Source organism: Anas platyrhynchos, chromosome 14 (genome assembly GCF_047663525.1).
Source record: "Anas platyrhynchos isolate ZD024472 breed Pekin duck chromosome 14, IASCAAS_PekinDuck_T2T, whole genome shotgun sequence".
In the NCBI taxonomy this organism is placed as follows: Eukaryota; Metazoa; Chordata; class Aves; order Anseriformes; family Anatidae; genus Anas; species Anas platyrhynchos.
In genome coordinates, this window is record NC_092600.1 from 4,953,605 (window position 1) to 4,979,142 (window position 25,538).

At 47.0% G+C, this 25,538-nt stretch overlaps 1 long non-coding RNA gene across 1 annotated transcript; it reads right to left on the bottom strand.

Annotated features, from left to right (window-relative positions):
- Positions 1 to 468: 468 nt before the first annotated feature.
- Positions 469 to 23,566, bottom strand: LOC106019040 (uncharacterized). The gene is made up of 3 exons (XR_003500550.3): positions 23,448 to 23,566; positions 8,723 to 8,794; positions 469 to 1,000 (listed from the first exon to the last, which is right to left on the bottom strand). It is a non-coding gene; the product is annotated as an uncharacterized lncRNA (long non-coding RNA).
- Between the last annotated feature and the right edge of the window lie 1,972 nt (positions 23,567 to 25,538).

A 25,538-nucleotide genomic window follows, 5' to 3' on the forward strand; every position in this document is an offset into this window, starting at 1 on the left:
CAGAGGTGTCAGCGCCGTGCTTGGGGCAGGAACCTGCAGTGGTGCACGAGGAGAGGCAGATGCACACCCATCGCTCTGGAGCTGCAGCACAAGGTGTCAGCTTTCTGCTTCTCCCTCGGCATGGCTTTATTCTCCTGGGAGGTGTACGATGTTCTTTGCATCCGATACGGTGCCAAGTCTGCATTTCCAGCCATATCTATCTGCCTCTGTTTGAACAGCCCCCATTGCAGGAATAGTTGAGATGGAGCTGTGGCAGAGGATAACAGAGCAGCTGTGCTTTAAAAGAGAAACCATTTCAGATCCTCCAGGTCTTATTTCACGATGTTCAAAAAGCCTCACGTAATGTAGTCAAGAGAAATGTGCCTGGCTAGCACAACGGGCTTTTTCTGTGTCGCTGCTCTTGTAACCCTTCTGATTGCACTTTTAAAGTGTGGCTCATAACATTTCATAACAATGGCAATAGAAGCGTGTATTTAAATTACACTTTAATTTAAATTAGAAATATGTACAGTTACTTAGCCAATTTCTGTTTGAAAATGATGGAGTAGAAAATTCACAGGAGATCAGCAGCTGCTCAAACAAATGAAAAGGATTTTCTTCTTTTATTTACCCTGGAACAATAAGCATGGATGCAGCATCTGGTCCTCCACGAAGTCTTTGCTTCTTACACAACTTCCAGCTGGAATGACCAAGAGTCAACGCGATTGACTGACCTTCCTCAAGGTCTCCGGTGATGCCACCCAAAACAGAACAGAGCATCCTAGCTGGATGCCTTTCATGCTAATCCCTGAATCAATACATTTCCAAGATCATTTCTGGGCTTTCATGTGCTGCCAAAAGATCATGCTCCAGCGGTCCTCTCCTCCTCTGCGTTGTTTATCCTTTGGAGTACTCTAGATCGTAAACCATTTTAACCACCATTGCATATTGTGCTCCCCTTGTCTAATAACCAAGAATGTGGGAAAACTTCTTCATATCTTCCTCAATAGGGAATACCAAGCTGTAAAGTAGAAAAAGACAGAAGCTAAAATCATTTTGAGCCCTCCACGTGGAGGCAGCCTGCTTGGAGGATGCTGCCCCGGCCTTGCCTCCTGCGGCATTCCTGTCAGGAGCAACGAGGCCGCTCTCGTTGCCTAACTCACAGGCACCCGGATGACAACTTCCCATAGCTGAAATATTTATTTTTTTAAAGAAAACAGCAATGTGCTAAGACTTCAATGTCTTCACAGGAAAGGAGCGTGACGCAAACCTCCATCCGTTCCCAGAATGGGCAAAGAAGGCCCAAACCTGCCCCGTCCCGTCCAGGTGCTGGCTCTCGGCAAAAGCCCGTGGGAGGTAAAATCCCATCGTCTCCCGAGACATGGTGGAAAACAAGCTGCCTGTTATTGTGAGCGAGAACAAAGCGCGGGAGAGCAGCAGGCACCTTTGTCTTCTCATTAACACCGATGGCTAAAGCTCTTTGGGGAAGGGACTTTCCCACTGTGTGTTTGCACAGAGGGAGCTGATCCGATGAGGGCAGCTGAATGCTGTGGTATAAATAATGAATTACACAATAAACGCTACAAGACTGGTTCAGTTGAGGAAGAAAAATAAACACAGCAAACAAAGAAATTCCTCATATTAGTTAGAAATCCCACGGCAAGAGATTCTTGCCAACTTCCTCCAAGAGCCCAGACTGCAAACATTATTCCATAAGTATAAAAAGCACTTCTACTCACCAAACTTTGCTGTGTCTCACATCCACCCAAAGGGCAGAACGAGCGTACATTTCCTTTTCTATCTGTATTCTCAGTTTCTAATATAAGCGTGACCTTTTAAAGAACCATTTTTGCATATTCTTTCCCAGTGGCAGAGTTACTACTTGATCTCTCCCCTAGCAAGAAAAAAAATTAACAAAATATTTATTTCAGCAGTGTTGTATCTTAGCCAGCCAGGGAACCTTGCGATGTGCAGGGAAAACATTTATGTAATAAACCATGATAAGGGCCGTGAATACCGGTGCTGCAGAGCTCTGGGCTCAGAGCCACTCTTGTGGCTGCGTTCAGATGTTGCTATTGATCTAATCTGCAGCGAGATGATCACAGGAGACACTCCTTACATTATTTATCTTGGATTTGGGGTTGGACGGGGATTTTTTTGTTGTTTGTTTTCTCCTTTATTCATTTCTGTTATTATTAATATTACACGCTGTTAACAAATTCCGCAGACAAACGACTCTCACCTCTCGTGACACATTATTAATCACAAGCGATGAAGGATTCTGCATTCCTCACCGCTTGAGCTGTGTGACCAACCCCAGCTTGTGACCTACCCGCAGCCTAACGCAGGGCTTGGCAACCACAGCATGCAGGTGAGGAGGGCACACAACGTGCGGGGTGGGCAGAGACACAGGCTGGGCATCCCAATGCCCACACAGCTCTGAGGGGAGCAGGAGCCAGCGGACCCACCTTCTGCAGGTACATAGCACAGCCAGAGCCAAGGAAGAGAAGAGAGATGCCAGCTCTCCAAAAGATTGATATCTGACAGGGAAAACCCAACGCGCAGCTAAAACCGATCTGACATCCTGATGCTCTGCTTTGCACAGAGATGTCAGTCTGCGCCTGGGTTCACTTCGCTCCCAAATTCCTCTTGCTGGACCTGTTACTTGGGTCTGGCATTCCTGCTCCCCCTGCCCCCCACTCTGATTTACACAGTTCAAGGCCCTAATAAGCAAGATTTTTTTAGACCTGTACAGCATTGAGCTTAAAGTGATGCAGGACGTAATGGTCAGCCAGCAACACAAGCTGTATGGATGGTACATGGGGTTCTCTGCCTTTGGTGCTTTCTTTTTTCATTCTGATTTCCTCCTTTTTCCAACCCCAGGGTTGCTCAGCACAAAATACCTGTTTGCTCTTCATCTGTGGAAGGCTCTAACACATACCTGCATGCCATATGACCTCCCTTGCACACACGTACATCAAAAACGTCAAACTCATCTCCAAGGGTTGTCAGAAATAGTTATCATTGCAGCCTGAGCTCTTGAGATTGCGAATGGCAATGCTGAACCATGCAAACAGGAGATGTCATCCTGTCACCATGAATGACAGATGATTATGGCTCTTTCTAGATGCCTGTAATTAACATGGCTTTCTAGCTTTGACATGAGCATCCAGAAGCCCAGTAGATGGGGAAATCATTTGGAAGCTTCGGCTTTCCTTTCCTCTCCTGCTTCTTCACCCTACAGGTCTTCAAATAAACTGAAGAAATCACCAGTGGGTCACTAAAATCACTACAAAGCTTCTTAGAAGGGCAGCTGCAATTCAGAGCACCAAATAACTGCGTGGATAAATATCACAGCTGAGGCTGAACCCAGGCATTGGACATGCACAGTTCTTCCCCTTTGGTGTTCAAACATGAATAATGCGGGGAGCGGTGCCTGGGAGTCACACTGTTATCTTGAAAATCAGGATTGACTGCTACCAATCTCTTTCTTTGGCCTATGCCTCCTAATATCCTCTGCCATTTCTGTCCTCTATCACCCTTTTGCATCTATCTGTTAACATTTTTGCTCCTGACCTATGACAGCAGGCTTTGTCAGGGCAATACAATTTAATATGTGGTGGATGCACGATGTCGGCAGCGGGCTTAGGTATCTGAAGAGCCTGGTGAAGAATAATAACTCCCTGCTACGTATCCTGGATTGCTGTTTAACTACATGACGCTGAACATCAATCAAAGAAGGATTAGATGCTCCTGGTAATAGATAAACAGCAAAATGAACAAGATCATCTAAGCTCTTCAAACAAAATCATGTATTTTTAGCCTATGGAAATCCAAACCAGGGCTCAGCCAGAGAACAGGAAAAAGCAAAACAAAGATTATTGAAAGCTTATGTTTAAACAGTTTCAGCCCAAATATTTACTGATGGCACGGAAAAAAAAAAAAAAAAGAAATGATCGTATGTTTTGCAAGGAAGAGCTGGACCCTTTAATTGCATAGGAAGCCAGGCTCGGAGAATGAAAAGAATAAATAAACAAACCCCCTGCAGAATTCACTGCAAAGCCTGTACGTTTGTTTACATTCCCATTTCTCTTTAACCTACATTCCCCCTGACAAAGGCGTTGTTTTGGGTAATAATCCTTTTCATATGGGCCATATCTACAAGAAACTATTTGCAATTCATTTAAAATATGGATTTTGGAATCTACTGTAAATCCCTTTTGCTAAGATAAAAAAGCACGGAGAAGAAATAACATGCTGTTTAATCTTTGGGCTCATCAAGTCCTGGAAGATTATTTTGACAGTTAATTTGATGTATTTAACTGAGCTTCCAGTCTGTGCTGCTCGAAGAAAGCCATCATTTATGACTTGCTGTTGTGTAGGAACATCCCAGATAGCTGCAGTGTCTTTTGAAGAAATATTTTCAAGGGGAAAGAGCATATATTAATGTTTCCCTGCTGTTTGAGCTCAATACTTCCCAAGTCCTCACCGCATCCTGAATATCTTTTCCTTGGCTGCTCCTCAGCCAGTGGACGGGCAGAGGGAAAGCAAAGGGTGTCTGCAAAGCACGTGGGGGCTCCCAGCTGTGTCCTTTGCAGTCCGTAGTGTAGAAATGGCTTCATTACTGCACACCCCTCAGAGGCTGATGCATCCCCAGAGATTGGGGCACAGAAATGTGTGGTCATGGGGTGCTTGTGGAGGACTGGAAGGTCACCACATGTGCAGTGGCATCAGCCTCCCCCAAAGCCACCCTCCTTGCCTTGAGGGCAGATTTTCTAAGGTGAATATTGCAGTGCAAGGCACCGGTGCTCACTGCTGGAGCTGGCGGAGGCTTCCAGGCACCGAGCGTTCCTGCAGCGGCTCGGCAAGCCAAAAATACAAGGGATGCTGTTGTGCCTTATGTACAAACAACAAAAAGTAGGTCAGATCCCACAAATGCAAACAGACAGGGGGAAGGCGCTTGCGGTTCTTTACGCTCATCTTTGGGAACAGCTTCGTAACGAGGACCAAAAGCCCTTGAAGGGCAGCACCCAGGCAGCAGGGCTGCTTGGCGTGGTTCCCTGCTGGATGCTCACAGCCGGACACGGCTTGTGACCAGCTCAGCACCCGTGCACGTAGAGGCTGCTCTGGGGAGGGACACCCTGCCACACTGCTGTGATAGACTCCAACAATAAATGCCACAGGGCTGCGGGAGCTGGGGTCAGATCCTTCGCCTGGTGTAGCAGAGCTGTCGCTGTCGGGCGATGCTCTCTGCAGGGAGGACTCTGCCGGCTGAGCAGCCCTCTTCAGGAGGAACACCAGGCATTTCTGAGTATGCATAAGCAAGGCAGGCTCATTACCATTTCTAAAATCCAGCTGATGAAGCCTCTCTTGGTTCTGTCACCTCTGGCTTGAGGACTGATGAAAACAGGGAATTTCCGTGTGGTTTAACATGTTTTTTGGGCTGTGCTTGGCACAGCTGTCGGGAGGGGATGGGGCAGCAACAGTCCAGCCCAGCACATGGGAGCCCCGGTGACCCCCTCATACTGCAGGGGGAGCCTCACCCAGTTGCCATTTATACCACAAGAATTGCTGTTTGGGACAAACCTGCCCCACAGCCTCTGGCTACAGGTGTTAAGCGTGGCCAAGATTAATCTACAACACGGTTCTTCCATCTCTAAACCTCCAGCCCGAGTGGTTTTGGTGCCAGACTTGCACCTCCTATCCCCAAATCCCAGCAAAGCTTGAAGCACACCCAGCTGCAGTTTGCAGGAACAGCTGCAGACGTGGAGGCTCCCAGGAGCGCGCTTCACACGTGCAGGCTTTTCTCCAAACCCTGCAGTGTCAGACAGCTGGCACGGGAAAATGCAGCATCTACTGAGCCTGGCTGCAGATTGCCTCGCTGTGAATATCCACATTCATCAGCATGGCTGCAAACCAGGAGCAAAAAGAGAAGCTGAAATTTCTAGAAGGAAGCAGGGAGCTCCAGGGTCTGATTTTGGATGATGCATCAGTGAGGTTTAGTTGCCCTGCCTGAGCTGTGCCCACACACCACAAACACTTTCCTGCTTTTTAGGGCTGTGGAAGGGACATCCCACCACCGTGCCTGTGCACTACAGAGTCTGGGAACACAAAGCCCCTGTATTTCCTCAAATAATTGTGGGAGTCACCTGGAAATCCACCCAATGAGGTTTTGCAGGTGGTGTGCATGGACAAACCCTTTGGCTTTATAGGGTCAGGGGCCCTATATAGGGTCCTTTGAGTTTCTGATTGAGGACTACTCAACATACCACCAAAAAGGCAACTGCAGGACTTTCACTCAGCATCTGGTCCAGGTTTATTTTGTTTTTGCATCGCTGGGCTGTAAGGCAGGCTGTGAAACCAGCTGGCTACATGTCACCTGCTGTAAATTATATCTTCCCCACCAGCATCAGCCAAGCCACTCAAGGTATTTCTAATCAGAGATTGAGTATATTCTTACCATAATTGAAGTATACAGTATTAAAAAATAACTGCATTTTTTTCATTATTTTTTATGACTTAACTACAATTGCCAAGTGCCTGCGTGCACTATTATAGGACTGCATTAGCAAATGGGAGTTCATTTGCTGCAGTTGACTCACTCTGGGCCTGACCTAAGCCCACTAAAATGCCTTTTTGCTGTCCTGAGATTATTTTGGATGAGGCTCTGGCGATACTAAGCACACTCGGAACAAGGAGGTGTCGCCTAGCTGAGGAAAAGCCCATCCTAGCGAGCACACAGATGAGCTGAAGTCATGCCTGGTACTGCTCTAACAATGCCCGAAGGAAAGTGCCAGGACAGGATGGGACCTTTTCAGCTTTGACCTTCACTGTGCGTGTCCTTGGGAAGCACCAAATTAGTTAATCACAGGAGCAGCAAGAAAAATTTCTCATTATAAATATTCACAGGATCGCATGCCATCCAGCAAATCCTGTCTAAATGAAGGAAAATAAATTAGGAGAGGATGCTGGCCCGCTGATTAAAACTTAACCCCCGCTCCCTGTGATGGGCTGACATTTGCCAGCTCCTCAGAAGCTGCAGTCACACAGACAGCCCCTCCGGCTGCCGGTGACATTAAAGGATGAAGCTCCTCGCTTTTAGCAGCAGCAGGTATGATGGCATCGATGCTCCCGGCTGTTAGCTGCACAGGGAGCAGCCCCATCCCCGGGATGAGCTCTGGTATCCTCCACCACTTCAGGAGGCAGGAGCACAAAGTGCCTTGCTCCCCTTTGGTACGTGCCTGTGAGCTTTTCTTCCTAAAAGCAAACCTGTTGGCAATTGTATAGCTAGATCCCCCTTTGCTTCAAAGAGAGAAAATAATAATAAAACATGGGGGAAAGAAATGCCCCTTGCAATGCTTACCGATCCCTGATTAATTTTTCATTTACAATTATTTTCTGTGCAGCACTGGAGAGTTCAGGTGGTAACATTAAAAATTCCCTGTGCCCTCAGCTTTCCCTAATTAAAATTGACAACCCTCATTTTGAACCACAAACATAATTACCCGGTCCTCCTCACCGACTTGATAGCTGAGATTGTTTGTTGATAATTTATGAGCACCGAGGAAGATGAATAACAAAGCCGAGGCTCTCAGAAACCTCTCAGCTCCTGCCTTTGAAGTTCCAAATGTGCCAGCGCAGAGCAACCTGCGCAGAGGCTGCACAGAGGTGTCCCTTCCCAAGGCACTCCTGGTCCTGCTCTGAGTGGTCGAGATTGGGAGCAATTGGTCAGAATTGCTTTTCTGAAGGGTTTGCAGAAATATTAAGGCATCTACTCAACCCCAGCTGCTCTGCGGTATGAAAGCCACCCTGGGGATGCCCAGCTTGCTTTATGGCCCTGTGCAACACATGCCAAGTGACTCTGCCCAAGGACAGCTTGAAAAATAGTTTCCCCATACCAGAACATCAAACAAACTAGATTTTCCCTAGGTTTTCCCACATTTCCTTATAATCTAAAAAAAAAAGTGTAACTCTAGAAAATCCTATGCATATTTCTGAGTAATCCCAGTATTTGTTTGGTTTCTCACAATAATGCCACACTGAATTTCTGGTGACACCCACAGCCAATACGTGGAGGAAAGCACCCATCGCACAGGTCACCCAGGCTGGGTTCAGGCCAAATCCTGGGTTCCTACATGGGGATGTGGCTACGGCCATGGCCTGAGCAATGTGGCTGTCGCTGCTGGAACTGCAGGCAGGAAACCAGGTTAAGAGGCCAGCCCGTGTGAGCAGCACCCATGTGTCAGCCAAACTACTGCATACATCAGGTGAAGGGAGGGGAAGCAGTAAAAAGATGCATTTAAATGACTGCTTGCTGTTGGGTTTAGTTAGGGAAAGCTTTTCCTGGCCCTGTTCTCAGAGGGGGATTTCACAGGTGCAAAATTTAAATGCTACTTAGATCAGAGTGGGAAAGCCCTTCCACCAAGAAAAATTGCCCCCCATGTTTAAAGACAGCGAGAACATGGGGTTGTTTTGTCTATCAGTGCTTGCACAGCCTGACCCACTGCCAGGAACGTGGAGGCTGGAGAGAAGAGAAAGACGGGGAAGAGACTGAAGCACAGAGGCAGGATTATTAGAAATTCATGTAGGAATGAAACAGCATGCTGAGAGCTAGGCAACATCACTGAGCAACACAGAGTGCAAACAGACAGAGCAAAGCTATGCTATTCCCTTTAAGGTCAAAGCTTTCTATAAATTCACAGCAAAAGCAACTCAAGTGCACTCTGTTCTCCCCTTGACTTACCCAGACCAAAGGCTGGTGTGTATCCGCATCTTTAAAGAAGCCATAACTCTCTACATGGCCATGCACATCTATCTGCAAAGGGCAAAAGAATCCAATGTGAATGATTTTGTTCCTTCTGCTGCATGAAAATTTTCCACGCACAAATCACTGAATGCGTACCTGCTCATTGCTCCTCTGAACTGCAAATAGCATGCGGAGTGCCACTGCTATAAAAGAGCATTGCCACTTTACTGGCAATTCTCCCTGCTAAATTGTAGGAATTAATAAATGTATGCCTATCCAGGAAATTAAGAGTCCCCTCCCCAGAGCTGGCCTAGGATGATCACCACGATGTTAGATTGGATTCAGCACAGATCCAAAGTACCAACATTTTTTATTCAAGCTGCATCCAAAGCTGCACGCACACAGACCCCAAATTTGGGGTTTTTATAATGAAACGAACTTAAGACGGCAGATTTATGGGGGAAAATCAAAGTGGCTCATTCTGGAAGCGTTAAAATAGTGTTTTGACTTTTAGAAGAAATTTTTATATGAGCAGCTTGGTGAAGCCAAGAGGAATTCATGAAACATTTGGATTTTGGCAAATTACTGGAAATGCTTCAGCATAAAACACAGCCCAGCTCCGCCTCCAGCTGGTACAGGGGGTTCCCTTTTTCTTCAGGTTGTTCCCAACCTGTTTCCCTTCCCCTGTTTTCCCTGGCATTACTGTTATTTCATCAATAACCTCCATGAAAAACGACAAACCACTGAAGAACAATTAATATCTATCCATTTCCTCTGGCATTAACAAAACGCTTCATTTACAAGCCAGCTCTGCGTGCCGTAACCCAGACACGTGCCACAATCACACCCATTTGTCACCAACCCAACACTCAGAGCGCGTGGGGACAGCACCAGTCCCCAAGGGCCAAATCCTGAGCCACAATGGGAACCTCTGCCCCCCAGAAAGAGAATTAGGGGAGCTCAGCATCAGAAGGTGCAAAGTTTCAAGGTGGGCATGAAGGGGATCTAGGGGTGTCAGAAATGAGGGCTTTTATTAGGGATCACAGGGATGTGTTCTATTAAAGAGTACACAACCTGTGCTTGTGTGCACAGCTGCTGGCACCAGCCCTTATCACAGGTTTGCCATCAGCACAAAATTGGCTTTTAAGAACTTCTCATTAAGAGCAACAAGGGTCAGGATTTCCCCAGTCAACACAAGGAAATTATGCATCTTGGCTCTTACCATGTGCATGAGCAGAGCTAGTTCCTGGGATCATGCTGCTACTCAAATGCATATTAATGGTTTTTTGAAAAAAAAAAATATTTTTTTTTAAAGCAGAGTGAGGAAAGCGGACATCTGGGTTGCCAAAATTCCCACCAAGGTGTCTCCTCACCCACACTGCGATGGGGCAGGACGTCACCACTGCTCCCACACATCACAAACCAAGTCGTGCTGTGCCACAGCACCCACTCTGCCCCCCGAGAAGAGACCCCCTCCCCGGGCACTGTTACCAGTCAGCAGAGCTTGAAATAAATATTCTAAGTTTAATCACTGGCACAGTTGTCAGAAATTTATTTTTAATTTGCCCTGTTCAGCATCTTAATTATGCAGGATCCAAGTTACTGCTAGGCCCAGTACTAAGATTTCGCAAGGGTGTCTTACAGAGAGCAAGGCCGCTGCCACTGAGGCAGGAGTGAGGCCTCAGCATCTGCTGCTTATGGGTGGAAATGAGTGGGTTTGTGCTAATTAAGTGTGCTTTTTATTTTGTTGTGGATGCTCAGCCGTTGGTGATTTTAGGTTACATTTCAATCCCCACTTTAATATAAGACAAAAATGCACTTTTTAGTTTTGATCTAGAGCACAACTCTTATCATTCAAGCAGGACAGACACGGGGAATTTGGGGCAGACCCATCGCCTGCTCTGCCCCTTCCCACCCAGGCTGTTCCCACCCATCTCCTTCCTGGCCAAACCCGTTCCTGAGCACCACGTTCCCCTGAGGGCTCCTTGGGCAACCTCCTCCTGACTCACCCTGCGTAGGAGGGCCCCCAGCAGCAGCAACCACCCGTGTCTGGGCGAAGCTTCGGTGACACCTGGAAAATTCCCCTGTGACTGGGGCAGCTGAGCTGGGAAGGCCACACCAGGCCCTCCATGGGCCACACCGTGGTGTTTGCACAGCCACCACAGATACAGAGCTGAGTGTTTGAACCCAGCTTGGTCTCACTGCTAATCATCAATGCCCAATCCCTCTGTTTCTAACCATCCTATTCCTGTTCCTGGGTAACAGAGTTTGAGGCCTCCAGCCCACCTCAGACCTCAGCTTAGGAAGCCATCAATGAACCAGGCCTTTTTGCCCAAAGCAAGGCCCTCAACCCCAAAAATCTTGTTTAAAGCCTCAAGTTTGTTGAAGCGGTGTCTCCTGAGGAAGCCAACATCAGTGAAAGCCCCCCAGGCGCCCCCTCAATGAGGTTTGTGTTGTGTTGAAAACCCCACAGCACAGTGATGTTCACCCTCCGAGGGAGAAGTGCAAAAAGCTGGCACTTGGGCTGTTTGAGAGCAAACTGCTGCTGTAAAAAGCTGATAGGAAGCTTAAAGGAAAAAGAGCTAAAGCCCTAAAATCACCAATCGTGTCTCCCCAGAACCCCATACCATGGGCTACCAGTCTGCCAGAACTGGCACATGAGCACATCCCAAACTGGGGATTTTACAAGTCAGCAACAAATAAAAGTTGCTATAGCTTCTATAACCCCAGACATCCAGGATCTGTGCAGGTGTTTTTCACTAACACAGCAAATGGCCCCACACTCCTGCCCAGGGCAGGAGATACCCAGGAGATGTGTCAGGGCCAGCCCGGTGCTGGGCACCGAGCTCCTGAGCACAGCAGGTTGGGGATCGGAGCAGCTGGGACCTGTCGCTTTGATGCACAGGGCTTTGCTTTGTGGCCACAGGCCTCTTATTCAATAAGTATATAAAATCTAAGATGGTTTCCTTTACCTGATGGGATTTCTTGGGCTACAATTAGCATCACAGGCTTTTAAAATGCAGGAGTGAATTTACAGATGTAGCTGTCAGGTAGAAAGGGAAAAAACCCATCCCTTAAATCACCGGCAGCTTTGGCTTTTCCATACTGATACACAACCACAGCAGGCACCGCACTTGTAGTGCTGTTGTCTGCATCCTCAGAACAACTAAAATGGGATAATATACATAATACAAATAAAACTGAACACAACAATCTTCATGGTTATAGCTTCCTGTAAGATCTACGTGGGTTAGACTTTCTGTATAATTAAATCTATAGATTGCCTTCAAATGCTTACCTTGCAGTTCCCTGAGCTCTGATGAGAAGTGCACTGTTTGCAGCGACAAGATTTATTGCATCTAGCACTCTATATTATAGCTGCTCTGCTAACCACAGTAAACAAGATATGAAAAGCAATCACACAGATAATGCCATGGAGGAACAAGCACCAGCTCTGCCTTTAACCCTTTCACCTGCCTTCCTGCTGGAAACACCAGGCAGCGGTTCTGCTGCACCATCCAACCCCAGTGTGCTACGGATATTATGGCAGAAACAAAAGAGACAGGGTCTGGGTTTCTCTCCCCTTGTTTCTAAAGCACCAGTATTGTCAGGAGAGTGGGTTTATCTCTGTTGCTATTGAGGGCACAGCCCATGGATAGAAGAAAACTAAGCAAGCAGAGCCCAGCAACTGCCATGGCCAAGGCTAGTTAGCACGAGTGAAAAAAACAGGACTGTGACTGTCCCCAAGAGAAAAGAGCTTTGTGGCACTCCAGCCCACACTCAAAGCCTGGTCACCACTGGATTTCAGCCCCCTTCCCAGGGCTGCAGTGGGTCCCGGGAAGGGCTGGGACATCCCAGTGTCACTTTAGGCTCAGCCCCACTTCCAGCAGGATGCTGCCAGCCCAGGATGCAGTGGTTTCATTAGCAGTGGTTTGCATCACAGAAGCTCAGATTTGACCCTGGAGACTTAGAAACATTATTTAAAGGGCAAATTTCCATATGAAGGTCGAGTGGAGATGCGTAAGCTTAATCAAGTCACCGCTCGCTAGCGGAATAAGTCCCTTGCTGCCCACACACCGGAGAATATTCTCTCAGCCCCTCCTTTAAATCTTCACCAGGTCCAGAAAAACACCCCAGAGACAAGAATAGCAAAGATTAAAAAAACACAAACAGATTTCTTTTTTGCCATTGCCATTCAAGTAATGTAAACAATGAGCACATATTCCTTGCACCTAATCAAATAAATAAAGCTCTGCTAAATATTAGCACAGGAGGAAGCAAGCAGTCACTTGTTTTCTGCCTTACACACGTAAGCCATTGACCATTTCAACCCAGAGGAATAAAAAAATGCTCCACAGGCAGGAATTCACTGCTCTATTACAGTATTTTCTGCCCCAAAACCCAGTTAACTCTTTACAAACATGATGAAAACTCCAGAGGTGTTTCATTGCTCTTTTTTTTTTTTTTTTTTTTTTATAGGGACAACTAGTTTCCTTTCTTTCCTGTCCACTTTTTCCATCTGTAAGTCTGCCTCTAGCCGGACAGAAGCTGACAGAGTCCTTGCCCACACAGAAGTTCACCAGAATAAGCCCCCTTCGGTGGTGCTGAGATTGGGCAATGGAGAGGGAGCAGCAGGGCCTGGGGTTTAAGTACAGATCAAACTGTTCTATCAAGGGCAGAAAGATTTAAATATGTTGGAAATAAATTTAAAAATAGACCAGGGTCTGCAGTCCAAACAGAGTGTATATTTAGTAGTTGTGAACGGGAAAGATCTGAACATTACTGGAAAACATTCAAAAGGCATCTAAGAAAGATTAAAAGATTTCCAAGCAGGGAGTTTTAGGGCAGGTTGCTATGGATGCTGGAGAACAGCGTTAACCTCTGACCCTCAAAACAAGATACGTTCCCCAAAAGCCATTTTTCCAGGAATGGTAAGGGGAATGTTAGTTCTGGAAACCTGTGAGAAAGGAGTACATTGGTGCACAGCAGTCCTGAAGCACGCAGGACCTTCAGCCCCAGTGGCAAACAACCCTGGGAAGGACCAGGAGAAGCAGCCTAACCCCTCCCTCAGCCTGTCAGTCAAGGTTTGTCAAGAAGCATTTTCTCCATCCAGGCTGTTCTTAAACATTTCTTGGTCTCGAGGCTGTCCCATCCTCCTCCCCAAGGCAATCCAGTGCCTGGCCTCACCCCTTATGACCCATACGTGCCCTGCTTGCTGCAGGTAACTGCTGTTCCCTGCCCTACACACCAGATATATATAATATATATATCCATATACTTATATCCAAAACTTCTGTGGGATTGGGTCTTTCAGCATGATAGAGACAGCAGGAGACTAATCTTCTGTGAAAATGACACTAATAAGGCTGATGATTTCCTTGCTAGTTTTCCCCTTGTTTTGTCTCTTAAGGAAATAAACCTTTGTGGCATCTGCTGCTTTTACAGCTCATCAGTCTGGTACATCTGATGGAGACAAGATGCATAATAGAGGGCAAAAGGCACAGCCAGCCTCCAAGAGCCTACCAAAAGCTGTCAGTGCCCAAACTTCTGCCTTTACAAACATGGTTCCCTGTGACATAAGTCAGGCCCATTGATTTTTGACCCAGCTGAGAAGCAGCCCAAGACTTGCACACAAAAATGAGTACTCTGATATTGAAAGATTAATGACAAGGAGTTGAGCACAGGCTATGCATCGCTTCAGGCAGCTCAGGGACAGCAAGCACATGTTTCATCTCAGGCAGCACTTGGGTGCTGGTATCACTCACCGCAGAGGAGTTTGAGCTGTTCACCCACCCCTGCCCCCATGGCAGAAGGCTCCAAGCTTGGATCACCGACAAAATTCAGTTGCAGCATAGACTTCTTGCCATCACACACAGAAAATTAAAATCTCATGATATCCTGCTTGAGGAGAATGCCCAAATTTGTCTACAGGAAAATGGCCCTCTATTTATTTGCTTCTATGGCAAACAAACTCATGAATGGATAACCTGAGTTACTACAAGTATTCTGTAAAGCAGCTGATGCCTGTGACTAGACAGAGGCAGAATAAAATTTGTTTTTATAGTCAAAGCAGTGAAAAATCGGCCCCTGTAAGAAACAGGGAAGAAAAACTAATGTTTGCATGGGAAGTGCACGTGCCTGTTTGACCAGAGCACTCCCACAAGTGTCCTTCCAGGACACAAAAGCAATGATCGCTCTTACGAGGTACAGAAGTTTGATCTCTTCATAATATAACAGAAGAATTTCAGAGATTCCTGCCTTATTGATTTTGCCTAATGGAACAAGCTCATTTCCTAGGGGCACTACATATTCCAGTCTGCAATACAAAGGGCAGGAGAAATCCTCCACTCCCATTCTAGCAGGCTGTCAGCATTTAATTAATCCAGGGGCTGCAGGGCAGATTCTTAGTGCAACCAAAAAGCTCAAGACAAAACATCAATTTATGCTCTGAGTGCCCCTGTGCATTGCCGTGCTCCGGGAGTGTTTAACTGGAGGCTCCATGGCTGGACTGCTGGTAGCGGCCGAACAGCTGTCAGGTTCCTCTCCCCCAAGGCCCCTGCCAGTTACTCTCCATCCTTTAGAACATCGAATGCTTTCAGTAGGAGGTTCTCCGATGCAGATTTTCCACCTCCAGATAGATAGCTTCCTTTATATTTGGAAGTATAATGAAAGCACCTGGCACTTCCTTAACTGCAAGCACACAGAGCACAAGGGACCTGGGCAGGATCTTTGGGAGCATCCCGTAACACTCCAGTGGGTCACTCCTGCTTGTCACTACCTCCTCTAAATGACACCAAGTATGTATACGCATTGTCCCTGATCCCAAATGCAACCTGCACACATGGTGGCGTGCAGAGTAGCATACTTTTTTTTTTCCCACTCCCCACATTTTCTCCATGATACTACAGACCTACTGGCTCACCTACTAAAAGACTTTTTTTTTTTTTTTAGCAGCTTTGTAGATAAAATTTAGAACTCAAACCTTTAAATTACTCTGGTTTTGTTTTCAGTTATAAGTCTTGCTCCCTGTCAGTGCTACAAGCTGCCCCGCTTTGCCTTTGTGGTCTCTCCTTTTCTCTTCCCACCCCCACAAATACCTCCTGTCCATGTGGATGTCATTGGTGAACATCACCTGCCTTGATTCACTGCAGGTTCACAAAAAAAAAAAAAAGTATAAGCTGTAACAGCTTATGCGTGCTTGGGCAAAGCTACCACCCCTGTATGCCTTCAGAGACCCACACAGAAGATCAGGTGCACTGTCCAGTAATTTAAGGCCCCTGGAAGCTCCCTCCCATATGTACAGGGCTCAAAGCAAGTAGTGTTGGCCAGCAGAAGTGGATGAGCAGAAACCTTGCCAGGGATACCAGGTCACCCAAGTCTCCTGTTGCTGTTTCTCAGAGCACTTGGGAATGCAGATAACAGGCAGACACCTTTGGGGAGGTACTAACAAAAAGGGAAAAAAAAAACAAAAAAAAACACACACCTTACCACAATACAACTTTGTTTTTAATCTTTCAGGCTTGGCAGGGAACATGTAATTCAGGGCCATGTCCGGGAAACAAGTGATTTTACAGCCTGGCGTGGCACACTCCCCATGTAGATGAGAAGCCTTTTTCTGGCACCAGGTGCAGACCAGAACTTGACACTGGTAGTGATTCACTGTGAAAATGGGTGTTGATTGACTTGGCTTCTTCCAAACACAATGCTACCCAGAGATTAAAAGCTACACAGCAAGGACATTTGAGACAGACGAATTTTGGTGAGCATTTCTCAGCTGCCAAAGCAAGTAGTTACCTTTAGGGGTTTTCAAGCGTTTTGCCCCTTTCTTATTCTTTCAGAATCAGGAGGCTAGGGGTTGTTAAAAAAAAAAATAAAATAAAAAATAAGTGTAGCAACAAAACTTTTCCTACACAGCTGAAGAAAGCTCAGAGCAGGGCTGTTTCTGTATCTGCAAGCTCAAGTCTCCCTTGACTGGAAGTTTGCAGCGATCACAGCATATTCCCAACAGTGCCTTCACGCTTCTTTAGCGCGGGGTGCAGCGATGCAGAATGAGGGACCTACATACAAGAAAGGACAGAAAGATGACATGTAGGGACAGTGTGTCAATGAGATTCCTTTGGTTCAAGGCTAGGGTTTCTGTTCCTTCCCATTCCAGGAAGAGCTCAATGGGACTTAGGGCTTTATTGTGCTACAACATTAACCAAAATTGTGATTCATGTACAGTAAAAGAAAACATGCCAAGGCCACCCACTGTCCTGTTCCTCCACAGGGGTTTAAGGATGGCTGAAGAACCCCTTCAGCCATTCCTTCAAGTTGTACTTCCTTGAGCAGAGACAGAACCAGACAGCCTGTAGCAGTGCCTGAGAAGCCGCCAAGGTCTCAGGCACCATGGGAGCATGAGCCATGAGGAACCAGATCTTTGTCTCCCGGCCGTTGGCTTGGGACAGGCTGCTTTGCTTTCTGCTCTGCACAAAGGCAGCAAGCAGCAGCATGCTTCAGAGAAGTGGGTGGACAGCTGGGATACCTCTGAGCAGACAGTAATGCCCAGCAGGGCTTCCACCCTCCCAGCTAAAATGCCATGAGACAGCAAGGAGTTCCCTGTGCGCCCTTAAAACCAGCTCCCCCTGTACAGCCTGATAAAGGTTTTATCCATCACCAGCACTAGTGGAATAAATACTGGCTAAAGCATGGCTTGGGTGCCTGATCTTTAGCTCTTACATTGAAATTGGATGCAGCAAGTGGGGAAGTGCGTAGGAAGGTGCCCTACCCCTTAGCGAATTCTTTGCCATCCATCTCCTTCCCACGTGTTACATCCCCAAGACATCAGCGGCGTGCAGATAACCGGGTGCTGGACCGCCGCCAGCCCTGCACAAGTAAGGGCACATCCAGGCCCAAGATGTTTTCTGGCATCAGCATCCAGCTTTCTTTCTAACTAAAGATGCTTAAAGGGCATTATAATAGCTGCCTGAATATCTGAGACACTCCCATTACTGTCTGATTTCCTCGTGCAATAACGCATGGTCAGATTCACACAAGGCTTGCAAAGGATCAAATCTGCTCTTTTCAGAGACAGCTGGGAATACCCCTGGAAAAATGTGAAAAACACAGCATGTGTTGGGAGCAATGTCTCTCCCTCATTATTCCATGTAAATACAAGCAATCTGACCCTCCAAAAAGACTTTGCATTTCTCAGAAAGTGACCATCTGTCAGGCAGCAAGGGGCGCTCATTATTTAAATTAAGGATCCATTCCCTGCTGCCATTTTCACTCACATCTCATTATAGCAGAGTTTCTCTAACACCCCGTTCCCCTAGCAGGAAGACCTGAGATCACAACTCCCCCACACACATTTACCAGCAGCTATTGCCCATAAAGACCCAGCTAAAGGATGCCAAAATATGTTGGCCAGTAGAGCCCTGGACTTGCCATCCAAAAGAGTTATACAAACCAGGAAATACACAAAGACTCCCTTATATTGTAATTGTGTAATGATGATTTTGGGGTATCTTATGAGATTTAAGCTCTCTAGAGGGGAGTGGATACACGTGGTGGGACCATGCAGAGGTCCATCTGCAGGCTGGGGCTGGCAGGAGCTGCCCTCACACGCTCTATGGGTGCTCTGTGCCTCCTGCTACCCCTCCCAATCTTCCCCAATAACCCATGCTGTGCTAGGGGAAAGGCAGCAAGGCCAGTCAGGTATTGGTAGTAGTCATCTGTGAATCACAGCAACACCTTGTGTGCAGCTGCAGAAAGAGGGACAGAGGAAACCCAGCACAGCTCCACTCCCACGGGCAGCTCTACAGCTTTCACCAGCCCATGCTGCTGGAGAGACAGCTCTGGGATAGTTTTTCTTGATAGTTCTTGTTAAATCAAGAAGCATGTCTGCCCACCCCAATCAGACCAAGAGGATCATACCAACAAACCTCCAGCCTGACACAATTTGCTAAGTATGGCTTGTTATGGGGCAGCACAGCTCAGGAAGTGTTACTGAGAAGCCAGAGTCCCTACAGACCTGTCCCCTCACAGCTCTGCCTTGGGCAGTCTCCTCCTGGACAGTATGGAAGAGCCTTATTTCTTGTGGATGGGTGGGTGAACAAATGAAGGACCACATCATATCCAAACACTTCAGTGATGTAAATAAGCAAGGCTGGTCTGAGAAGTACCCAGCTCCCGCTCGGTTGGTGGAGGTCCAGCTTTTCACAGGCTGTTGTCTCTATCACAAAATACCCAGCGCACCAGAGATGGAAATGCCTGACTTCCCTGCGGCGTGAAAGACAGCAGGGGGAAGCTTGTGCCAGCCGCGATTAGAGAGCACTGGGCTCTGGGTTGACAATTGCACATCGTCTCGAGGTACCACACGAATTACAAACCCTTTGCTAGAGGCAAGCTGCGTGGCCAGGCACCGGAAAGGATTGTGAAGAAGTCATGCTCAGCTGGGAAGAGCCTTGGGAGTGCAAACTATTTATTAAATCAAAAGAGACAAACAGCTTTTAATATATCATGTTATGAAGTGAATCAATTCTTATCATTTTTAATAAGGCAAATTTAAAACATTGTCAGAAGAGCAGGAAGGGATCTATTCAAAGCAACTGTAGGCTCTCCACAAGCAATCCCAGCCTGTGTTTATTATGGGTATTACCACATTTCTGCAAGATGCAAAAATAAGAATCAACAAAGCACAGCCTGCTGTATCAAATTGCTTTGTACTCTAAAAAAGAGCCAAAAGGGAGGGGGAGCTTCAGGAATGCTGAAATGACATCAGCTCTTCTCTTGATCAAAATCAGGACCGAACAAGTAGAAGTATGTGATCTCAAGTGCTCGATGCCAAGTGACCCCATACCAGGAAATTCTGAGAGCTGTATTATAGATTGAGCCTGACATTTATCAAGCAGCAGCAAAGAAACACATAGTGAATGTATGGGGGTTGGCTGGAGCTGGCAATAGGTGGCCGTGAAGAAGCTTGGTCAAATGCTAGGATAACTGTGCAGCTTGAGAACATGTGAATAAATCCCATTAGGCGTGACTAATCAAAGACTTGGAGGGGAATGGTCTGATAATGCCTGTTGTCTGCCTTCTTGGCATGGCTTCTTTATGCCACTGAATGTTTTGGACTGAGGTTTTCAGAGGAATTGAAGCTCCGCATGCCAGTCATCTGTGTTTGGTGTCCAGCCACAAGAACACCCTCTGCTTGAGCTCACTCCTGCTGTTACCAGCCACGCTCTGGGGAAATAAAAAACAAGCAAGCAAACAAGATCTCTGGTACAAATTTAGGAGAGCTGGACAAAAATTAATCAGAGCTCATCTCTGGAACACTCTTCAAAAGATATTAGCTGAAAGCAAGTCGAAGGCTATCATCCAAGAACAGCAATGGAAAAACATCCCAGAGACACCAGTTACAGCAATCACTGCAACGGTTAAGGAAGTATGAATAGGAGAATATGGTGCTTTGTGCCTTCCCCCTCCAAGTCCTTATTTCTATCACAAGATGCTTTGCCACAGTGCACGCCCCTACGAACAGGTTGTACAAGGTTAAAAAAAAAAAAAAAAAAAAGAGCCCCCTGCCTCACACACAAACAAGGAATTAGTTTTTCTTGATGGCCAGTTTGCCCACACAGGTGAAATCACAGCACGAAACCCCACTGAAAATCAACACTCTATTGCACAAACAGGAACATAACCCTAGAAAAATGATGCACCATTTTGCACTGGAAGAGCCTCAGCTGAATTATTTTGTCTAGTTGTGCATCACACAACAGGTCCAGAGGAAAACAAGAACAGCCTAGGAAACTAGTAGAAAGCAAGACTGAATGAAATGGGACTTTTTGGCTTAAAAAGAAGAGCAATAGTGATGAACTTCAAATGCATAGCTGGCTTCCCTGCGAGGAGGGAAGGTAGGACCTGCTTTCCATGCCTTTGAAAGATCAAATTGGAAAAAATGAGCTTGAACCAGATCAGGGAGGGCACAGAATACACATGCCTCTGTATGACCCATTATAGCTTTCTCCTGCTCCTTCTTGGGGTTCATATTTATGGAAGCAACGCTTCACGTCACACAGCCAGAGAAGCACCTTCACTATCAAATTGATGGTTAAATGAGAATTCAAAGGAACGCTTAAAAATTTCATCAATGCCACTTGGACATATGCCTTCAGGCTGTTTATCTTTAAATGAGATGTCACATGTAATTTAGTGGCGAGATTAAGTATTTTTTTTCACTTTTAGTTGCATTGCTGTGGGCAGCCCTGTATCAGTGCACACCTTCATTCTTTATTAGGTAAGATAAATGAAAATGGCACCATTTTTCTGAATTAAAGTCCAAATATCTGACATGTCAATACTGTCTAATGGAACAAAGCACTACAGATTCCTAGAGCAGGTGTTTAATTTGCATGTTATTACTGACAAGCAAGATTAATGCTTTACTAAGTACTTATGCTGCAATAATGAGAGAAGCAGAGGGGGGTGATACTCAAAATGAGTAACAAGGACAAAATACTGTAAATTCCTTTTACTCCTCAAGTTGTTTTGTCTTTAGAAAAGAAGTCTCACAGCTCTGGTGGTGAGGCTTTTCTGGGGATTTATTTGCAGAAAAAGCAGTCTGGGTCACACCACCCAGAAATCCTACAGGTTTTCCCTACAACCAAAACTGTGGAATGGTGGTGATGTTCTTGAAGGAAACAGGGATGTTACCTACTGCTCCACTTCCCCAACCGCTCCTTCATCCAGGAACCCTTGTGCAGGGAGACAAAGCTTACACCTCACCCCTGAGGCATTCTGCCCCCCCCAGGACATTTCTTTCTACACCACAAACTGGCTCTCAGACTGCTTCCTACATATGCATATAACAGCAGAACATAACAAGAATCCAAACTGCTTCTGGAGTAATAAAAGAAAAGCTGAAGTGTAATTAAACTACAGCTCTGGGCCATTTGTTTTACAGGAAATCTTCTGCTCTGCAGAGACTTGCTGCAAAAACGTGGCAGGATCAACCCTGCTCTCAGCATCACCACATGAACCTGGAGCCTCTGCCCCTGCTTCAGGAGAGCTCCTCTGTACACATCCTGGTCCCATCATTTTGACAAGAACAGCAGGAAATATACTCAATTTCAATTTGAAAAACTGTATGAGCTCATACATGCTGGGTATCCAGCTCCTGTTCTCCACTGCTGATCAAATTAGAGAGGACTTGTTCTTCACTGGATATAAGAAAAGCCAGAGGACTGCACTTGTATCAAGAATCTGCCATTTCACAGCAACCAAAGCCAAACTAAGAGCTTTCCCCCTCCACAACTGCTCCCACTTGCTCTGCATACTTGCCCAGCTTCATCTCACTGCAGCACAGACCAAAACCAGCAGGCCAGGCCCTTTCCCTGGCACACAGCAGCGATGCTCTGCTGCCTTTGGTTAGCATGAGCACCACAAGGCCAGCAGCAGCAATAGCCCAGCGCCAGTGGGGCAATAGCATTGGATTGTCACAGACCCAGTGCCTTTAGGTTTTGATTTCTAAAAATGTTTAGGTGTAAACTCACCATGAGAAAGGCAATGACTGCTCCACAAGGCCACATCTGTGCTTGGACATTTTGGCAGCAATTTGGGGTCTTGTTTTTTCCCTGGCACCTGTAAGGATGGTGTTGGTGATGTGCCCAGGAGAGGGATCTTGCCTTTAAAAGCACACCACAGCACACCTTCCAGACCTTCATTACCTGATCTCCCATTCATTTTCCATGAAAGGACTTTTACTGTTTTGCAGACAACAAAATAAAGGCTACCATTCACTGGCTGTCAGGTTAATGATTCAGAACAGGTCTGTGTGCATTGAAGAACGCATGAGTTAGGGAGTAAAACCAGTATTAATTGCTGCACTATAGAGCAACACCCTCATTCATCAGTCCCCCGCCCACAGCAGAGCAATGCTTTGGCCTCACTGGAAACCAGCGGAGCCCAGCCCAGCAGGTCAGCACACACCAGGTCTGTGGGGGCTCCTGGGGGTACATGGGCTGTACCCTGCCTCATGGATCAGGCAGGAGGGAGCAAAAATTGATGGAGCGATCAACCTCAGCTAGAGGGAGAGGCTTGGAGTCACCACCTGCAACAAAACCCTTCCAAAGCTATGGAAAGCCTCTGGTTCTCCCTTTGAAGGAAGCATTTGGCCATTTCCATATTTTTCCATGCCTAATGTTTCCACAAAAAAACAACCCACAGCTCCTTGGTGTTTTAAGGACATTCAGGTTTAGGGAGGGTCCCCAGCAACCAGCCAGGCTGCAGCCCCCTCAGAGCAAAGGCCGACAGCCTCTTTGTGCTGTGGGATGCTGCAGCTCTCCTCATGGACACAAGAAGAAAATGTGCTTATTGGGGATGGCTACTGCTGCCTGGGGACATCATGGCAGGGGCAAGAAGTAGCTGCAGGCACCACCATGGTGCAGGACATATCCACAGGCCTGGCACTCAAGCAAGCACTGCTGCGCTGCGAGGTGGTGCAGGGTACACCAGGGCCCAGCCCCATCCTCCCCCAGCAGCAAGAAGGGACACACAGGGCACAGCCCCACCACACAGCCACTGCTTTGGGCTGCATCCCCACAGCCCAGGCGGTGAGACACACAAGGCACCAGCTGTCTATAAGCCTGGCTCTAGATTTCCCCACTTCAAGTGAGGTATTTAAGCATGCCAAGCTCTCCTGAAGTTTCTTACATTAAATAGCATGGATTTAAGAAACAATTCTCACCTGGTGTCTCCGTGGGTCCAACACCAGGGCACCACTGACCCTTCCCAACTTGCCATTGAGCCACAGAACTTTGGTCCCCATCACACAACACCACCACACCCCAGCCTCACCCAGAGATGGTGCCCCCAGCTTGAGGTCTGCCCCTCATTTATACCCCCCCAGGTCATTAGCAGAGGCTTCACCTGTCCTCAACTCCTCACCACAGGGGCTCCAGCAGTATCCCCCAGCTGTATCAGGCTTGTCAGTCCTTCTGGGCAGCTCACAAGAAATGGGGCTTGGGGAATTATTGGCCCCAAAGTGATTCCCGCAGCTGAGAGCATCACCTGGCTGGGGTGCTGGGAGGATTCAGCATCACGGCTTCCCCAGCATGAAAGGAAAGCTCAGTCCTGAGGGGTTGTCTCTGATTAGAAGCACCTTACCCATCTTTTAATAAAGCACTTGCTTTATTAAAAGCCAACTATTTTTTCTCTTTCCATGGAGGAAGCTGTGTTAATAAGCAGCTCACTCAGCTGCTCGTCCTGCAGCATCCGGTGCACTGCAGCCTGCAGGCTGGCAGGAACTGTTGCATGAAATAAAGTAAAAAATTGTAATTAAATAAAGTAAAAGCCTTACCCGTTGTGCTGCCGTGCTCCCGCTGCATTGCATATCATAAAAGAAATTAGGAAAAAAAATTAATTACTATTGATTTAAGTAAATGTGCTCGCATTATCAGGTGGCAGCAACAAATGGCCAGCCACACCGAAGCCACTTCTCAGAAGCTGCGTAAGCGGCTGCCTGCGATCCAGGCCTCGGTGGGACCTCAGCAGAATCGCTGAGATGAATGGAAACGTTTCATTGTTTTAGCCCAAATGAAAACAGAGCTCATTAACATGATCAAAAACCTTGGTGTCTGCACCTCTGCACTGCTTGCTGGTGCTGCTGTGGTTTGAAGTCCTGACGTGAAAGGGGCTCCTGGCACGTCAAGCGTGGCACAGGTGACAATTTGGCATCACCTGGGGGCAGACCAAGGCCGGTGAGCCAGCAGGCTGATCTCCATGGATGATGGAGGAGACCAAACTCGAGGCACCAAGGCAGGTGCTTTGCTCCACTGCCGAGCCACAGAAATTGAAGAAAATCCCCAACATGATGAATTGGGCATGATGTTGTGGCCACAAGTGCCATCGAGGCCTGGTTTGAGAGAGGTGCCGCTTTCATACTCAAACCTTCAACAAAGCTGACCAGCCTTGGTGCAAGTTTGCTGCAGATCAAGCAATAGGAGATATTTGGGGACTGATGGTTTGAGGACTTGCCTGAAGCAGCCACTCACAGCTGGGCAGATGTCACAGCCCAGCAGCACTCTGGGATGGTTTCAGCCCAAAATCTGGCCAGGTTCAAGGTTCAAGCACAGCAGCTCTGTGCTCCTGGGGCCTTCCAGCTTGGGATCACAAAACAAAATGGACAATTAGTGATGTGGCCTGGAGAATTTTCTCTTTAAGAGTGAAAAGCAAGCCAGAAATATTGAAAGCACTGTTGAGAATCCCTGATTTTTATGCCTGCAATTTAAAACAAGACTAAAGTAGAGAGACAGACTTTTATAAGTGGCTTCCTCTTAAACTGGCAATGTGTAACCCGGCTTTTGCCTGAGGCACATCTTTGCCTCTTCCCCCCAGGCAATAACTGATTACCACAGAAATCCAGAAACAGCCATAGCAGCTTTAGGAAGTCCTTCTAAATGCTATGGCCACAGTCAACACTCATGTTTTCATCTCAGGCTCAGGCTTCAACTTCTGGCCAATGAGTTTGATATGTGGCTGCCCTGCGTCCTTATTTCAGCGGTGTTGCAAAAATATGAGCCATGCATCTTTAAATAGCCTGGTAAGAGCCTGATCCGGGCACAATTTATGTCGCCCAAGCGTTGGAGCTCCTTCCAGACAGAGCGTGGTTTCTTCTCGGTGCACGCTCACAGCGCTGCTGATGTACAGCCATGGGGTCCCCACGGAGCCCGAGCGTCGGGGTGCTGGCAGCTGCAGGAGGCACTGGGGTGCCGTGGGTCATTTGCACTGATTTATTGTCCTAGAGGAGGAAAAGTAGCACAGCAATTAATTGCAGAGC